General features: G+C 51.5%; 1 long non-coding RNA gene across 2 annotated transcripts; it reads left to right on the forward strand.

Moving 5' to 3' along the window:
* The first annotated feature begins 10,960 nt into the window (after positions 1-10,960).
* On the forward strand, positions 10,961-14,106 carry LOC135454106 (uncharacterized). 2 transcript variants are annotated; one of them, XR_010442030.1, is made up of 5 exons: positions 10,961-11,155; positions 11,395-11,499; positions 12,059-12,180; positions 13,686-13,865; positions 13,958-14,106. It is a non-coding gene; the product is annotated as an uncharacterized LOC135454106 (long non-coding RNA). The 2 variants fall into 2 exon arrangements; XR_010442029.1 differs by lacking the exons at positions 10,961-11,155; positions 11,395-11,499 and having other exon boundaries at positions 11,509-12,180.
* The last annotated feature ends 1,273 nt before the right edge of the window (positions 14,107-15,379 follow it).

Raw genomic sequence — 15,379 nt, forward strand, 5'->3', positions numbered from 1 at the left:
CCCATGCCCAGCATGTTGCATTGCTGAAGCACAAGGGGATCGTATCCAACCTGCCCCTGAACATTCTCATAACACCCTGTCCCCATCAGCATGTCAACAACAACTCCATGCCTGGGGTCCTGCGGCGCCAGCGCAGCATTCCTCCTCACTGCTTGGGCCACCAGACGAGCCCACTTGGTCTCAAAAACACCAAATTGCACAGGGTCAAAAAGAGAATGTGCCACACAATGGACATCGTGAGGTGTCAGCACGTCCTGATCAAGCCTCCGAAGAATGTGCATAACCTCAGCAGACCCCAAACCATGCTGAGCAACCGCTTCACGGAGTTCCTTCTCCAGTTTATATGCAAGGGGTTCACAGGTGTTATGAGTGACGCCCCTGAGCACAGGGAAAGCCTGGGGACCCCCTGGCAAAGTCACCGCACCTGCTGTGTCCGGATCCTTGGGCTCCTCATGGACAAGAGGGAGTGATTGACTGGGAGCCGGGGCAACACCACTCGTCCCTGCGCCCCCTGCAGCACCGGCAGAGCCAAAGGAATCTGCCCTGTGACCCTGCAGATGCCGTGAGGAGAGAGGTTCATTCATCTCATCGGTCTTGGTTTTTGCCTCTCGCCAGAAATGTTCAGGGTACTTCGGACGCACGGTCACCTGGCACGCAGGAAGCGTCCAATGACTTGACAAGAAAGTGCCATGGCCCCGGGCACCCACCGGCCTCCCGCCGGCCGTGTCAGCAGTTGCACTAAAGGTAAACACCCCAGTCCCCTGCGGCACTGCAGCTCCGGCAGGGGCTGCCTTGGCAGCTGCAGGTGCCAGCACGGCCCGCAAATCCGGCGCGGTCCCGGACAAGACTGGTACGGCCACGGACAAGACCAGTGCAGGGCCCCCATCCCCCGATACGGGGGCGGGGTGGGATGCCGAGGGAGGCACGGTCCGCAGAGCCGCGTCACTGTGGGGCGGCACAAGGGAGCCGGGCAGGCCCCCTATGAGAGCCCTCCCCAAGCCGCAAGGTCCCGCAGCGGGCACCGCCCCACCGAGCGGAGCGGGGCCGGGCGGAGCACCGACCGACGCCCCGCCCCCGGCTGCCTTCACCCACTGTGCATGCCCAGCAGGCTGCACAGACCCAGAGGCGGGCGAAATCGCCCCCCACGCTGAGGAACCCGACTCGGGGGTGGGAGAGCCCACCCCCAGCGCGCTCAGGGGGAACATGGTGGACACACCGCAATTTGGACAAAAGGTCGTCACCGAAGTGACGCCTCAAGTCGAGGCGGAGGCTGACCCTCAAAGGCCGGGAAGGCACAAAGAGAGGGCAACCCGTCCCCCGCCCCGCCACCCACGGGGCGAGGACGGCCTGCTGAATCCAGGGAGCCCCCCAGACCCGGGACCAGCTGGCTGTGAGCCCAATCCACCTCGGGCGAACAATGGCCACTCCCCAGCACATTGTTCTGGGATGGGGAAGGGAACTCCACATTTGTCCGGTTTTCGGCTGTTTGGAGGGCCTGGAAAGGCCCGAGGTGGCCTTGGGGCAGCCCGCGTATCAAAGGACGAGAAGAGGCTTCAGTTCTTCTTTCGGTCTCTGTGTTTATTAATTGTTTATCTAAAAGATTTTCTTTCGGCCCGACAGAGGACTGCTCAGCAGCCAGCCATGAGCACACCGTCTCGCCCTCCGGGCAGTCACCTATCTATATATCCAAAGTTACGTGTACAATATTTATCATTTTTCCCCAATACCTTTTACCCTTATTGCCCGGTGCACTTTTAGTAATGACCAATCCCAAAGTGCCACCATCACCACAGAAGATGGAGGAGAAGAAGAAGAAGAAGAAGAAGAAGAAGGACAGGACACGCCCCAATTCCTCCATCTTACTTCTCTAAACCCCCCTGTACAGAAATCCTAATTAACCCTCTAATTAACTAATCCCTTCACCATTCACCCCGGTGAAATCCTCCTATCCTCATACAGGTATCGTCTCCTGTGTAGGATCAAAGTCCAGCCACCAGACACTTCTGGCAACATTCCAGGACTCCCGAGCCCCCCAAGGGTGGTCTCGGTGACTCGGCACCTCAGTCCTGAGGTGCTGAGATCCCACACACATTGCACAGGAGCTCAATCTCCTCCTCATCCGACATCCGAGATAGAAGGGCTTCCCTGGGAACTCCGAGGGGTACAAGAACCAGACCCCTGCCAAAGCTCCTCACATTTCTTCCACTAGCAGTCCCACGTCTACAGTGCAATCATCAACAGGGGGCATCCATGAGGTGGACCCCCAGGAGAGACCACACCTCCTTAGAGAACGCCTTCACAGGGTCCGAAAAAAAACCTCGCTCTCAGGCCCACAGAATCAATCTCTCCAAATCTTCATTCTTGTCTACTGAGATGACTGAAGGATAAACAACAATTCCAAGGATACTATTTCTGTCTTGACCTATTGTTAAGAACACTTGTCTCTTGGGTGAAGCCCCGTTGACACCTGTTGGTATCACTGCGTGACTTCCATCCAAGAAGCACATTAACTTGGAAGCTGCTCCTGGTGGCAGGAGTTCTGGATCACTGGGAAGTCTGCTGAGGACTTTGCTGAGGGCGTCTGCTTGACGTTGTCCAATGACTGTCCTGCCTGCTCTTGTGTCATTGTCATCACTTGTGTCGACGCACACTGACTATGCTGCGCGCTCTTTTTGGCATTTCCTGGATACGGCAAAGGATTTCCTTCCACATCCGTCTGAGAATAACATTCCTTCGCAAGATTTCTTCCTCTCCCCCATTATGGACAGAGTGGCCTTTCCGTCTTTGGCATATGCGTTGGAGCATGTGCTTGTGCGTGCACTTGTGGGTAGTTCTTCTTCATGTGTCCAAATGCCCCACACTTGTAGTATTGTCCTCCTAATGAGTTGTTCTTCTTTTGAATGCTTGCAAGAACTTTGTCCATCTTCTCATTCTGTTGTTGAAGCATTTTTTCCAGCACTTTGTCTTCCGACTGTCCTTTCACTTTGTCTTCCCATTCTCCTCGCAGTTCTTCCCTTCACGATGGATGTAACATGCTGAGGTGTTCCCACTTTGCTGCATGCCTGCACCAACTCTGCCAAGGATGGCCATCCAGGGGTTGTGCTGATGACCCGCTGACAATCCAGGTTGGCATTGCCAAAGGCTAAACTTTCCAGGAGAGGTCTCTTCACCACCTCATCAGTCACCTGTTGAACCTCAGCTTGTGTGAGCCAATCTATGAATGATGAATATGGTTCTGTGGGACCTTGTCTGATGCTTAAGAATGGAACGTCTGGAACTCCTGCTGAAGCAATCTGCAGAATTGCTCTTCGTGCTGCTTTTTTGATGTCATTCAACACTCACCTTGGCAATCTCACTGCTTGCTCTGCTGGATTGTCATCTGCAGGATCCCCTGATAACTGTGACACTGTGAGGTTTGCGTTTGGCCTGCCTTGGTATCCATTCCTCAACTCTGTGAGATACCTTCTCCACCTTCTGTCCCATATGAGATTTTGCGTGTCGGTGAGAATCATTGACACCAGGCATCGGATGTCATAAGGTGTAAAATCGTATATACTGAAAGTCCCCTTCAAGAGCTGCTTAAAATATTGTGAATTCAGCCCATTTTCTCTGATGGCCTTTGCTAATTCTTTGATCACATCATGATCCATTCTGTCCCACCTTGGATTCTGACCCTGTGCATTGTATGCCCCTGGCATTGTGAGATCTCCTGAACTTTGCAATAGGTCTTTTTCTTTTGATAACTCTTTTCTGATGTGTTTCCAATCCATTGTCTTCACTGGCTTCTCTTCCTCTTCTTCTGGAAACTCCATTGGTATTTGCATGCACAGTGGAGTTGTAGAAGTCATTGGTGTCTCCAAAGTCCACATCCTTTGCCATGATGAAGTCTTTGGTCTTGCGCCCAAATCCGAAATCTGAAATTCTTGTGATTGTGCTTTCTTGGCTGTATCAAAAGATCACAGAAAATGCTTTGCTGCTTCCACTGCTGAACACATCCATGCTGGCATTATTCCTGATGCAGTGATGTGCACTATGTCTTCTTGTGGTTATGCTTCATCTGAAGTGTCTTGAGCTTCATGAAATTCTGAAGCTGAAGAATACTCCATTTGTTGTGTTGTTGCCTTCTTCGATGTAGCTTTCTTTTTGTATGTTGTTGGGAAAAATCACTGCTGCTGCCGGCTGCCCATCGCTGCGCAACTACGCCTGCCACGAGAGAGCTTTTCCCCCTCCCCCTCTGGTCCCACTTCAACGCCCCTTCCCAACTACTGTTTTCCCTCTCCTGTGTCCCTTTGGCTCCTGCGAATCGGGAGGACGCGCCCCGATAATGGCACAGTCCGACTCCTAGATTTCGCTTGGGGAAGTTTCAACCCTGAGCTCTCCCAGGAGTGAGATGGTGTCTGAGTCGGAGCCCAAAAACCCTGAAATATCTGGAGTTTCTGGGCATTTTGGAGGTCCCATGGACTTTCAGGGTGGTGGAATTGGAGGTGATGAAATTTCCACCTGCTCCCCTTTTACGGGAGCTGTCACCCCCAGGACAACTGGGACAAGAGCCAACCTCCTTCTCTGGCTTTGCTCCCCTCCCCTGTGGGAGTTTTAACAAGGTGCTGTTTGGCAACCCTCCTAGCTTTTGCTGAGGTTGCCTCCAACATCACCCGTGCAGGTGGTAAAAGTTTCATGGCCGTTTCATCCTTTCTAGTAGCTGAGTGATAAAGATGCCTATTAATTTCCTGCCAAAATCCCACCTCAAACAACACATGTGTCTCCGAGTATGGATAATTACAGCGTACCCATAACAAAAGATCCTTAAGTTCTTTCTTTAAAATTGCAATAGGATGTGCCTCTGCCATGCCCTGTAGGGCAGACAAAATCCTTAACTGTTCTTGGGAATATGTGCCCCCCATGTTCTTGATTTTGACCTTCTCACCAAATTTGAATCGTCAGGGCAGTCTGAAGGTCCCTGGTCACCGGCCAGCAGTTCTCAGGAGAGTGGATCCAGGGCACCTTCTGGCTCCGTTTCGGACTGGTCTGCTGCGAGTCTATTCAGCAGAAGTGGAGTGCAATGATCTCAAGAGTGGCTGCCGCTTCTTTGGCCTATTATTCAGGGCTGTTCTGGCTGCTTCCCAAGGAGGCTTATCAATGCCCTCCTGGGAGCGAGTCCAGCCTGGGAGCTGCCTGCTTCGGGCCCACCCAGGGACTGCAGCAGCCCGCGCTCTGAAAAATGAGTCTGGACTCTTCACTTTTTCGGTCTTCAGGTTGTTTATTATTTCTTATCTACAAAATTTTCTTTTTGCCCAGCCAAGGTCTGCACAGCAAGGCAGCCACAGGCACTCTGATCACCCCCGAGGTGGTGCTGTCCTTTTATACTACAAACTACGTATATCATATTGACTTTTTATTTCCAATACCCATTACCTATGTTAGACAGTGCACTTCTATTCTAAACCAATCCCCAAATGCCAACATCACAGCAGAAAATGGAGAACAAGAAGAAGAAAGAAGAAGGACTAGACATGCCCTGATTCCTCCATCTTGTCCCCATAACCCCTATACCAAAAATCCTAAAATCTACATTTCCATCCTGTTACTGCACCATTCAAACCTGTGTGTCTTTCACATCCCCATGCCAAGCTGACAATTCGTTGGAAGGATCAAAATCAAGCCACCAGGTGTTCTGGGCAGAATGCCAGGGTCTCTGAGCCCCCCCGACGGTGTTCTCGGCAACTCTGGACATCCGGAGGGATCTGCTGAGTTCCCACATATTGCCACGGAAACTAAAAGTTCCAAGGGATCTCCATGCCCTGCTGTGACTCTACCATCAACCCAGCTCTAAAACTGGGTCCCAACAGCTGGCAAAGCAGAGTAGAGATAAGCAATCTTTGTGCTTTGCAGATGCCCAGCTGCTCCAAACTGAGAGCAGAGGCAGCTGTGGGACTCCAGCCACCCCCCTGCAAAGGGAAATAAGAGAGGAAAGGACAAAAAAAGACACGGCACTTCCAGTGGAGGTTGGGCAGCCTTCCTGAGTAAACAATGGCACAGGGACAGAGCAAAGACCAGGATGCAGTGTGACAGGTGATTTCAAGTGTGTGACAAAGCCCAGCACATGGGATCAAAGTAAAGGCCTGGGAAATGGGCTGGAGTCAGGAGTTAACTGTTTGGTGTATTTTCCAAAGTGAGAGACAAAATTATTTTCTTGTCTGTATTTACACCAAGTCCTATGCTATATTTATATTTGGGTTGCTCCTGACTGATGCTTTTAAAAGAGCTACAGGAGATAATACTGTTAAAGCAATGCAAGGATGCTTTGGAATTTTTCTAAAACCACAGGAAATTCAATCTCATAATATTTCTCACTTTACTGTCAAACGTGTGCAGGATTGGGCAAAAGGTGAAAAGATTAAATAGACTTCTCACACCTCTTACTATAGATGGGGGCTAAATGAGTGTTCCAAAATCACTGCTTTTTGCCCGACAACTCCAAGCATCATTCCTTCACTATAGAGACCAGATGATTTCAAGAACCTAGCACATTACCCTGGGCAACCTGCTTTTGGTGGACCCCTCGCTGCAGGAGGGGAAGTACCACTGCTGTTCAAAACCTCTCTGACAATTCCATTGTTCTAACTTTTTCTGCCTCTTTGTGTCGGAGTCTGTTGTGTTTACTTTTACAGAAGAACTCCGAGGGACATGAAGACCTGAAAAACCATGATAACACTAGTGATGGACAACAGAAATCATGTTTTCCCTTCCCTTTATGGTAACACCAGGGGATGATATTACGCATGACATGTAAATTAACTGAACTTGAATAAATTGGCTGTCATAATTAGAGATTTGATCAAATTACAGCAACCACTGCAGTCATTCTTATTGGCTTTTGTGAACACACCAGTGGCTGCTATCAAACATATTACCAAATTGGGAGAAGGTAAATGTAAATGATCACAAATTGGTAATTGATGCACTCAGTGCTACACAAAACAATGTTTCTTTGACTCTTAGCTGTATCCAGGCGCAATTGTGGATGCAGTCAGTTTCTGCTTCAATTATAAGAGAAGGTGAAGAAGGCACTTTTCCCACTGAAATTTGGAAAATAATTTGGGACAGTGCTACTGACTTTGAAAGAGAATTCCAGTCCTGGTGGAACCTAGTGAATTTTGACCTATGACTCCATTTGAAACACAGACACAGCTTTCGTGTTAACCATACACAATGCCTCAGTGCACTTGATTTTCCCTGGTAAAGCATTAGAACTGAATTACGACGGAGCTATTCTCTATCTTTCTGAACATAGAGAATGGGCCCGTCAAATTGGTAAGAAATGGCAAACTGTAAATTTGGAATCTTGTATTGCCCGAGAAAAACAAGGGCTCATCTGTGAAAGCAATGCAATCATAGCTCAAGACATTTGTTTAGACACAGAGCAAAATATCTGTCATTTTGAAATTCATCCTAACAAGACTTCTGAAACAGTTCTTATATACATAGGCAATAATGTGCATGCTTTAGAACCATTTGTGATTTTGTATTCGTAGAAAATGTTGTAGTAGATACTAAAAATCATTCAAATTTTTGTGCTTGTAACTTTACCAAGATTACAGGATGTGATTTCTCTTATGAAGCTCCAGTTACCTCTCTCTACCTATTGCAATCTAACTACACACTGATTCACAAACTGATGCCTACTCCTATTAGGATGACTCTCACTTTGGTATGACAACTGCTGCTCTATCGAGACTCAGTTGAAATCCTCAAGAAGATTAAGAAAAACGGACAGAAAACTCTGGTAACTGTTCATCACAATGTGAGACAGATACACCCTGTCATGGAAAGAGTGGAGGAAGATGCTGAGCACAAGTGGTGGGATACTCTTTTTGGGGTGGTCTCCTACTGCCATGAGTGCCTTGAACAGTGTGTGTCATCCCATTGTTATCCTTTTGATTTTAATTCTGTTTGGTTTTATTTTATCAGCAGTCCTAGTCGTTATGAATTAGAAGATGGTGAAAAGACAGCTGACAAGATTGACGTCTATAGTTAATGCACACAACTTGGCTGATGTGCCCTACACTGTGAACATCCCCACGACATTTGACACAAAGCAATTATGAATTAGGCATATGTGTTTTAGAGTAAATCCTGATTCCTCTTTATGATTTTGTGAGAATTACTTTCAATTTTTAGTGAATTGTTTTAGAAAATTATTTTTAAATTATTACTTGTATTACGATTTGTTTATTGCTTTTTGCTTTTTATTATTTGTGATTTGTTTCAACCATTTAAAAATAATTATAAAAATTATATTGTTGTAATTAACCATTTGTGAAAATTGTTATGATAATCAATATTAATTATGTTTATTGTCTCCCTTTTCCCCTTCTTTTTCCTATCCTTTCTTTTCCTCCTCTCTCTCTCTCTCTCTCTCCCTCTCTGTCAAACTGTCTCTATTTTTTCCGGGTTATGCTACCAACGTATGGCGAATCCTGAAGACCTATCAGTGACATTTCAGAGCCCTGCTGATGAAGATCCCTTCAAGACAATCGTGAGTCACGGGGTCGTGTGAGAGTCTGTCCGAAATATCGCTCATCTGCCTCGTGACCCTCATCGGGGAGACCACCGAAGAGAACACCACACCCCATCTGAAAATCTCTGGCTTTGTAGGAGAAAGTTACACACGCCAAAGGCCCTGAGACCTGAGAGCACAGGGCTAAGTTATTGTTTTCACAGGTTTTGTTTGCTGTATGATACACTGAGCCCAATGAGGAGGGGGCACCGTGCCCTGTTTGCAACAATTGCCTTGGAAGCTGTCCCACATCTCGGCCTGGCTGGACTTCTCCTGAGTTCAGGAGGTCTCCCACAGAAGATCCTCACCTGTTTTACAACCACCATGACAGACAGAGTGGGATGTAAGGAGCCTCTCCATCAAAGACCAAGACATGAAACTCCTGTGTGAAAAGGCCCCTCTGCTCCTTCCAAGGACTGGGACTGAAACCCCCAACCCGGGGGAGATGTGTGGGGGAAGGCAAGCTGACCAAAGCGAGATGTTTGCCTGCAGGATGTGACCACTGGACCACGAAAACAATGGCTCTCGTTTACTGCTGAGAACATGGACTACCTGGTACATCTACTCCTTATTGTATCTGTTTCTCCCTCCTCTCACAATTTTCAATAGAGTTATCATAATAAAAACCTCTGAGTTAGCTAGAGATTTTGAGATCTCTCCAACGTAGCAGGCAGATCCTCGACTGGACTGGACCAAAGGACTTCGTCTCTACGTTTGGTAGCTATACCCCCCTCTTTCTCTCTCTCTTTTCTCTCTTTCTCTGTCTTTTTCTCTCCCTTAATCCCTATATCGCATTTTGCTGTGGTCATTCAATAAAGGTGCATTTGTTTTGATTATTACTGCAAATCCCCCCTGCCATGTCGGTTCTTTTGCACCCTGAGATCAATCCACGAACCATCACGAACCCTGTTTGTAACGACGGATCGTGACACATACACACAAGCTGGATTATCCTGAGCCAGCCCAGGCCCCATGCAGCCAGACCCACTCTGCACCCCCATCTCTGGGGCAGGCTCTCCTGCCTGCATCCCCAAGGAACTGCTGCCTTCAAAATATAGGAACAAAACAACACACAGACAAAACCATTTCCATAAAGGAGGTAATATAAAAGCTGGTCTTCCATTGGAGGCCTCCAGGGGCAAATATGGAAAAATGCCTCCATTGGAGACATGGTTTAGTGGTGGCCTTGGCAGAGCCAGGGCCATGGGACGCTTGGCTTTATTCTGGTCCCCACCATGAGTGGCTCATCAGCAAACTGCTCTGCCCAAAGAGCTGCCAAGACCTCAGGACAGCACAAGCAGATAGGTTTTGCCACAACAATTTGTTGAATCACAGGGATAAGCAGTCCTATATGCACCTCCTCATTCGCTGCCTCCTTGTGATGCCCTTGCTGCCAGGCTCTAATGGAATGAAAAATGGGAATTTCACTTCTGAGGATCAGTGATTTGAATCTTCCACATTTTTACATACAAAGTCACCAAGGAGTATCTTAAAATATAACCAGCAGCAACTCAAGAGTGACTGGTCTGGGATTCAATCCTCCCATCACCCCACTGCACCACTCTCAGGCAGCAACACAAGGCACAGGGCAGGTACAAGCTCCCACAGCTCAGCCATGCTCTAGGGAATCTCCACAACTGGGCCCTGCCAGCAATCTTCTCCAAAACACCCACCAGCATCTGACAATTTTTAAGCCACACCACCAGTTCTTGAGGAAAGGCACCAAAAATTTACCTGACTGCACAAGCTAAGCGAATTCATGACCCCTGTGCAGCTGCTCCCACAGTGCAGACAGGATGGAACCAAGTTCCTGGCTCTCTACAACTGGGAAAAAAACCCCCATGCACGAAGCACAGGGGAAGGTGAAAAGCCACTGCAAAGTCCGGGGCAGCAGTGCCTGAAAGTGGCACGTACCTGTGACAGAGCACCCACCCTGCTTACAATTCCATCTTTCCAAAAAGATTTTTTTTCCAGTTCTGTAATTTTTCATGCCCAGGAACATTTAAAGCCCGCACGGGAACAACAGCAGTGCCTCCATGGCTGCCCTCCTGCCCCCAGAGCCCGCACTGTCCCTGCCCCATGGGCCCTCCGAAGCTGCCAGTGCCACCCTGCCCCTGTGCTCCCACACCAGGATCTCTCCTAATACTCCCCACACCCATTTCCCCAAAGCTCTACAAGATCAAAGTGACCCAGAGTCGCCGCTGTCCCATTCCAGGGACCCTCCGAGCCCCTCAGCGCACATCCCTACCCCGTTCTCCCGGTCCCCGCGGGCTGCGTGTCCCGTCAGGCCCCGCGGCGGGCCCGGCCGCGGCCCGAACCGGAGCGCGCTCGGGAGAGGCGCTGATGGGAGGCGGGAGCGGCGGGGATCGGGGCTCGCGTCACTTGGGCGGCCGAGAGCGGCGCGGATGGGGCTGGGCGGTGAGTCGGGAGCTGTGGGGTCAGGCACTGGGTTGGGAAATGCCATGGAGAGGCTGTGGGACAGAGCCGCGGCTTTAACAGGGCTGGGAAAAGCGGAGAACGACTGGGGAGCTACAGCGATAGCGGAATGGCGCTGAGGCGGTGTTCGTGCGTCTGGGAACACGGCCCGTGGAGCTGCGGGTGAGCGCTTGAGGGCACTGGAGAGCAGGGCTGGGGCGTGTGGGTGGTACCCGGGTGACAGAATGGGGCGTTGTGGGTTGAGCTGGGGAATTGTGACTCAGATCTGGGGACGGGAACCTGAGGGGTGCTGGGGCAGCTCTGGGAGGCACCGAGGCGGTGGGGTGGGACTGGGGAGCTGCTGGATGGTACCAAAGCCAGGAGATGTCCAAGCTCATCAGGCTCTCCTCTCTCCCCACCAGGCACCGGAGGCATCCGAAGGGAAGTTACACTCTGGCAGTGCTGTCTCCAAAGGCTCCTGAATGGCTCCGGTTAAAATCGGCTGAGTGGTGTCCTTCTCCTCCCAGGTGCCTGGGGGCTCCCTCTGGGGGGCTGGGTGTGGGGCTGATCCCTTTGAGCTGCTGGGGTCTTGGAAGAGGTGGGTCAGGCCATGACAGGGTGCAGTGCTACCTCACCTTGTTAAGCAGAAGGGCAAGGATTCACATCATTCTTGCTCTCTCAAAATGGGATGTTGTTCCTGTAGGTTACCAGAGAATTCCATGCTTCTCCCCATGTCCAGAACAAGCCAGAGCTGGAGGGGAGGGTGTTTAGGGAGGGGTTGGTACCTGATGCTGTGTCCCTGGTGTGTGTGCAGGACCCCAGGCACCCCAAGGCAGAGAACCTGCTGAGTGAGGACAGCACACAGCCCTGGCTTGGCTGCCCCAAGGGTCACAGCAGGCAGCTGAGAGTGGGGCTGTGACTGGAGAGAGCCAGTCCCATTGGCCGTGTTGACGTTGACACTTCCCCGTTCCCCACTCCCGTGCAGGAGCCAGGGCCACGTCCCACAGTGGGGTCAGCAGCTCTGAGCCCCCTTGCCCCTGTCCTTCTCGCTGCTCCCCAGGGAACTACAGCTGTGCCTTTCTGCAGGCTGAGGTGGGATGCTCCTCGTGGCCCTGTGACCAGCCCTGTCACACCTTGGTGCCCACTGATGGCACCAGCTGACTCAAAGCTGGACCAGAATTGCTGCAGGGTTCAGATGTTTTAGGAAGGTAAGGATTGATCCACAGGAAAAGGGCATGGGGAAGAGCTGTGGGCCTGGTCGTGGGATGGAGCTGATTTGGGGGGATGGTGATGGAATGGGGCTGGCAGTAGGATGAGGCTGATAGGAGGGTAGAAGGACAGGTAGGGAAGAGGACGGGTAGACCAGGGGTTAGGGTTGTTTATGGGCTCAAGAAAGCTGTACCAGCTCTGCTTCCCTGCCCTCTTGTGCCCATAATCCCCCAGATGTCCTGGGTGGCACAGCAACAGAGCAACAAGCAGAGGTAGGAGTGCTGTTGGGCCAGTGGCCAGTGCCCTTCCCCACAGCAGAGCTCAGGGCTGACCATGGGGCAGACATGGGACCACGTGCTGTGACAGCTGCAGCTGGTCTGGAGCTGCACAGTTAAAATTGGCCACAACAGACCCCAACTTGGCCAGCCTGGTACATTAAAGAGTAGAGGTAAACAAGTTCCTGGGTAAGACAGTGATAAACTCCAGCAGGGGAGCCCAGCCAGTCCTATTCAATCCTGAATGCAGGCACCAGCTGCCCAGTGAGCTGGGTGGGGTTGAGACCCCAGCCAATCAAATGTTCAAGTGCAGGAATTCTGAAGCCCCTATAAAAGGGGGTGCCCACCAATAAACTTTGGCTCTTGCTGCAGGAACTCAGTGTGTTCAGTCCTGTGTTTGTCTCCAACAGTCTTCAGCTCACCTGCAGCCAGCCTTTCAGTCCATGCAGCTGCTTTGGGCTCTGCTTCATCTGCCTGCACAAACCACAAGGGTAGGAACCTGACCCCCCACAGTCACCCCTGGACACAGTGGGTGTCTCCCAGACTTCCATGTGTCCCTCTCCGTGGGGAGGCAGCAGGAAGGGGCTGCTCCTCCACGGACACCACTTGTGCCCCATGGAAAGCCCAGGAGGTGCTTGCTGGGCTGAGCTAGGGGCTGTGCCCAGAGTGGTGGGCACAAGGAACCTGTCTCCATTGCCTGGGGCCTCTCCTTGTCCCACAGGAGGATGCTGAGCTCTGACAGACCCTGGTGATCCAGTTCTGCCTTTCACAGGACTTTCATTCCTGAATCATGCATTTATATGGCCTGACATGGTCCACCCCATCCTGTCCCTGCACAGTGTGGCCTGGAGCCCTTTGAGGTGCTTCCTTGGAGCCCAGAGCCCCAGCTCCCACCAGCCTTGTCCTCCTGTCACCATGGTTTTATAAGATTTTCTCAGCCTTCTGATGTTGATATTCTAGTAGTGAACTTTCTCACACACTTTCTGTAAATAACTCATTGTTTTGCATTCCTTTATGGAGGACGAGAAAGTTGATGGATTGTTGGTCTGTCCAGTGTCATTGGAGAGGTGGCACTGTCACCCTCCAATCCACTGTCACTCTTGGAAAATTATAAATGTTGGAGTCAGAAAATAAACTTCCCTTTTTTCTTCCCCTTGAGAACAGCTTGTGTGCTATTCGTGTCCGATAGCGACACCCTCCTGCAAGGCTGCCCCTCCCTATCCCCACAGAGGAAGCTGTGGAAGCTGGATGGGCTGCCTGGAGCCCAGCCCACATCAGCCACTCTGCCTGGATGGAGCTGTTGACAACACAGAACCAGAACCAGGCCCTGAGGCCCAGAGCTGGCACGAGCACCCTGGGGCGTCACCTGGAGCTGCTGGCCAAGGATGTGGGAGGTCCTGCAGTGCCAGGTGAGTGAATCTGCACAGCTGTATCCTGGGCTGGCTCCCAGCCACTGTGGGCAGCAGGGCAGGGGGGAATTCTGCCCCTCTGCTCTGCTCAGGTGAGAGCCCACCTGCAGAGCTGCTCCAGCTCTGGGACCCCCAACATCAGAAGAGTGTGGAGCAACTGGAATGAGTCCAGAGGAAGCTGTGGAGATCCTCTTGAGGGCTGGAGCCCCTCTACTGTGGAGACAGGCTGGGACATCCAGGACTGTTCAGCCCGGAGATGAGAAGGTTCTGAGAACTTGGAGCCCCTTCCACTGCCTAAAGGGGCTCCAAAAGAACTGGAGAGGGACAATGGCCTGGGAGGACAAGACAAGGGGTAGTGGCTTCAAATTGACAGAAGATAGGGTTATATGGGATATTACAAAGAAATTCTTCCCTGTGAGGGTGGTAAGACACCAGCACAGGTTGTCCAGAGCAGCTGTGGCTGTCCCATCCCTGGAAGTGTTCCAAGGCCGGGTTGGATGGGGCTTGGAGCTACCTGGTCTAGTGGAAGGTGTCCCTGCCCATGGTATGGGGAGGGCTTAGGAGAAGATGAGCTGTAAAATCTCCTCCAACCCAAACTGCCCTCTGCCTCTGTCATTCCTGCCTGCTTTTCCCCAGGCTCTGCACTGCATGTGCCTGCTGCTCCCTTGAGTACCTGCAGGCAGCTGGACAGGCACTGTGCCCACAGTCCTGTTAGCAGGTAATCCCATGGGTCACTGCCTTCTCCTGCCCTCACCTGGCTGTTTACTGCTCTCAGCCTTTCCCAGACAGTTCTGGGCACTGCCCTTCACTCTTTTGGGCTGGCACTATGTGGCATAGGGTCCTGCAGCATGTCACCCCTGTGCAGGGCTTCAATTGCCACCTCAAGGACACCCAGGGTGAAAGGAACAGCCCAAGCCTGTGGTTCCCAAGAGAGACAAGTCAGGAGAAATGACAGAGGATAGGCCAGCAGTGATGGGGAGACGGTGTCTGCCCCATCTGCTCAGGTAGCTGCTTGGCAGGGGTGTCCTCTGTGGGCAGTAAACGGGCACAGTGGTGGCAGTTCTGTAGCTGGGACAGATCACTCCTGCTGGTGCCCTGGCACTGGAGAGGCATCACAGTGTATTCCCAGGCTGCCGTGCGAACCATCAGGGAGGGTGTCAGTCCAAATCCCCCATCATCCCAACACTAGTGAGCTTGTGACAGCCATATCACCTTCCCTTTCCACAGGCCACTTCCTGGTGAATCTGCTCCCCACACGCCTCCCAGTGTGGAGAAGAACCTACTGTGGCCTGGCCTTCCTTGTCCCCTGATACCTGGGTGCCCTGCCCCATTTGCCAGCTGCCCTTTGGCATGTCAGAGGGGGAGCAGCATGTCAGCAACAGCAGGGAGACACCAGGGGCCCTGTCCTTAGCCCAGTGCCTGCAGTAGGACAGCAGAGCTGGGGACAAACCCCGTGTCACCACCCCTGAGGGCTGAACCTGCAGCACTCCAAGAGGCAGACACACTGCAGCCCC

The sequence above is a fragment of the Zonotrichia leucophrys genome, chromosome 1 (genome assembly GCF_028769735.1).
Source record: "Zonotrichia leucophrys gambelii isolate GWCS_2022_RI chromosome 1, RI_Zleu_2.0, whole genome shotgun sequence".
NCBI lineage: Eukaryota > Metazoa > Chordata > Aves > Passeriformes > Passerellidae > Zonotrichia > Zonotrichia leucophrys.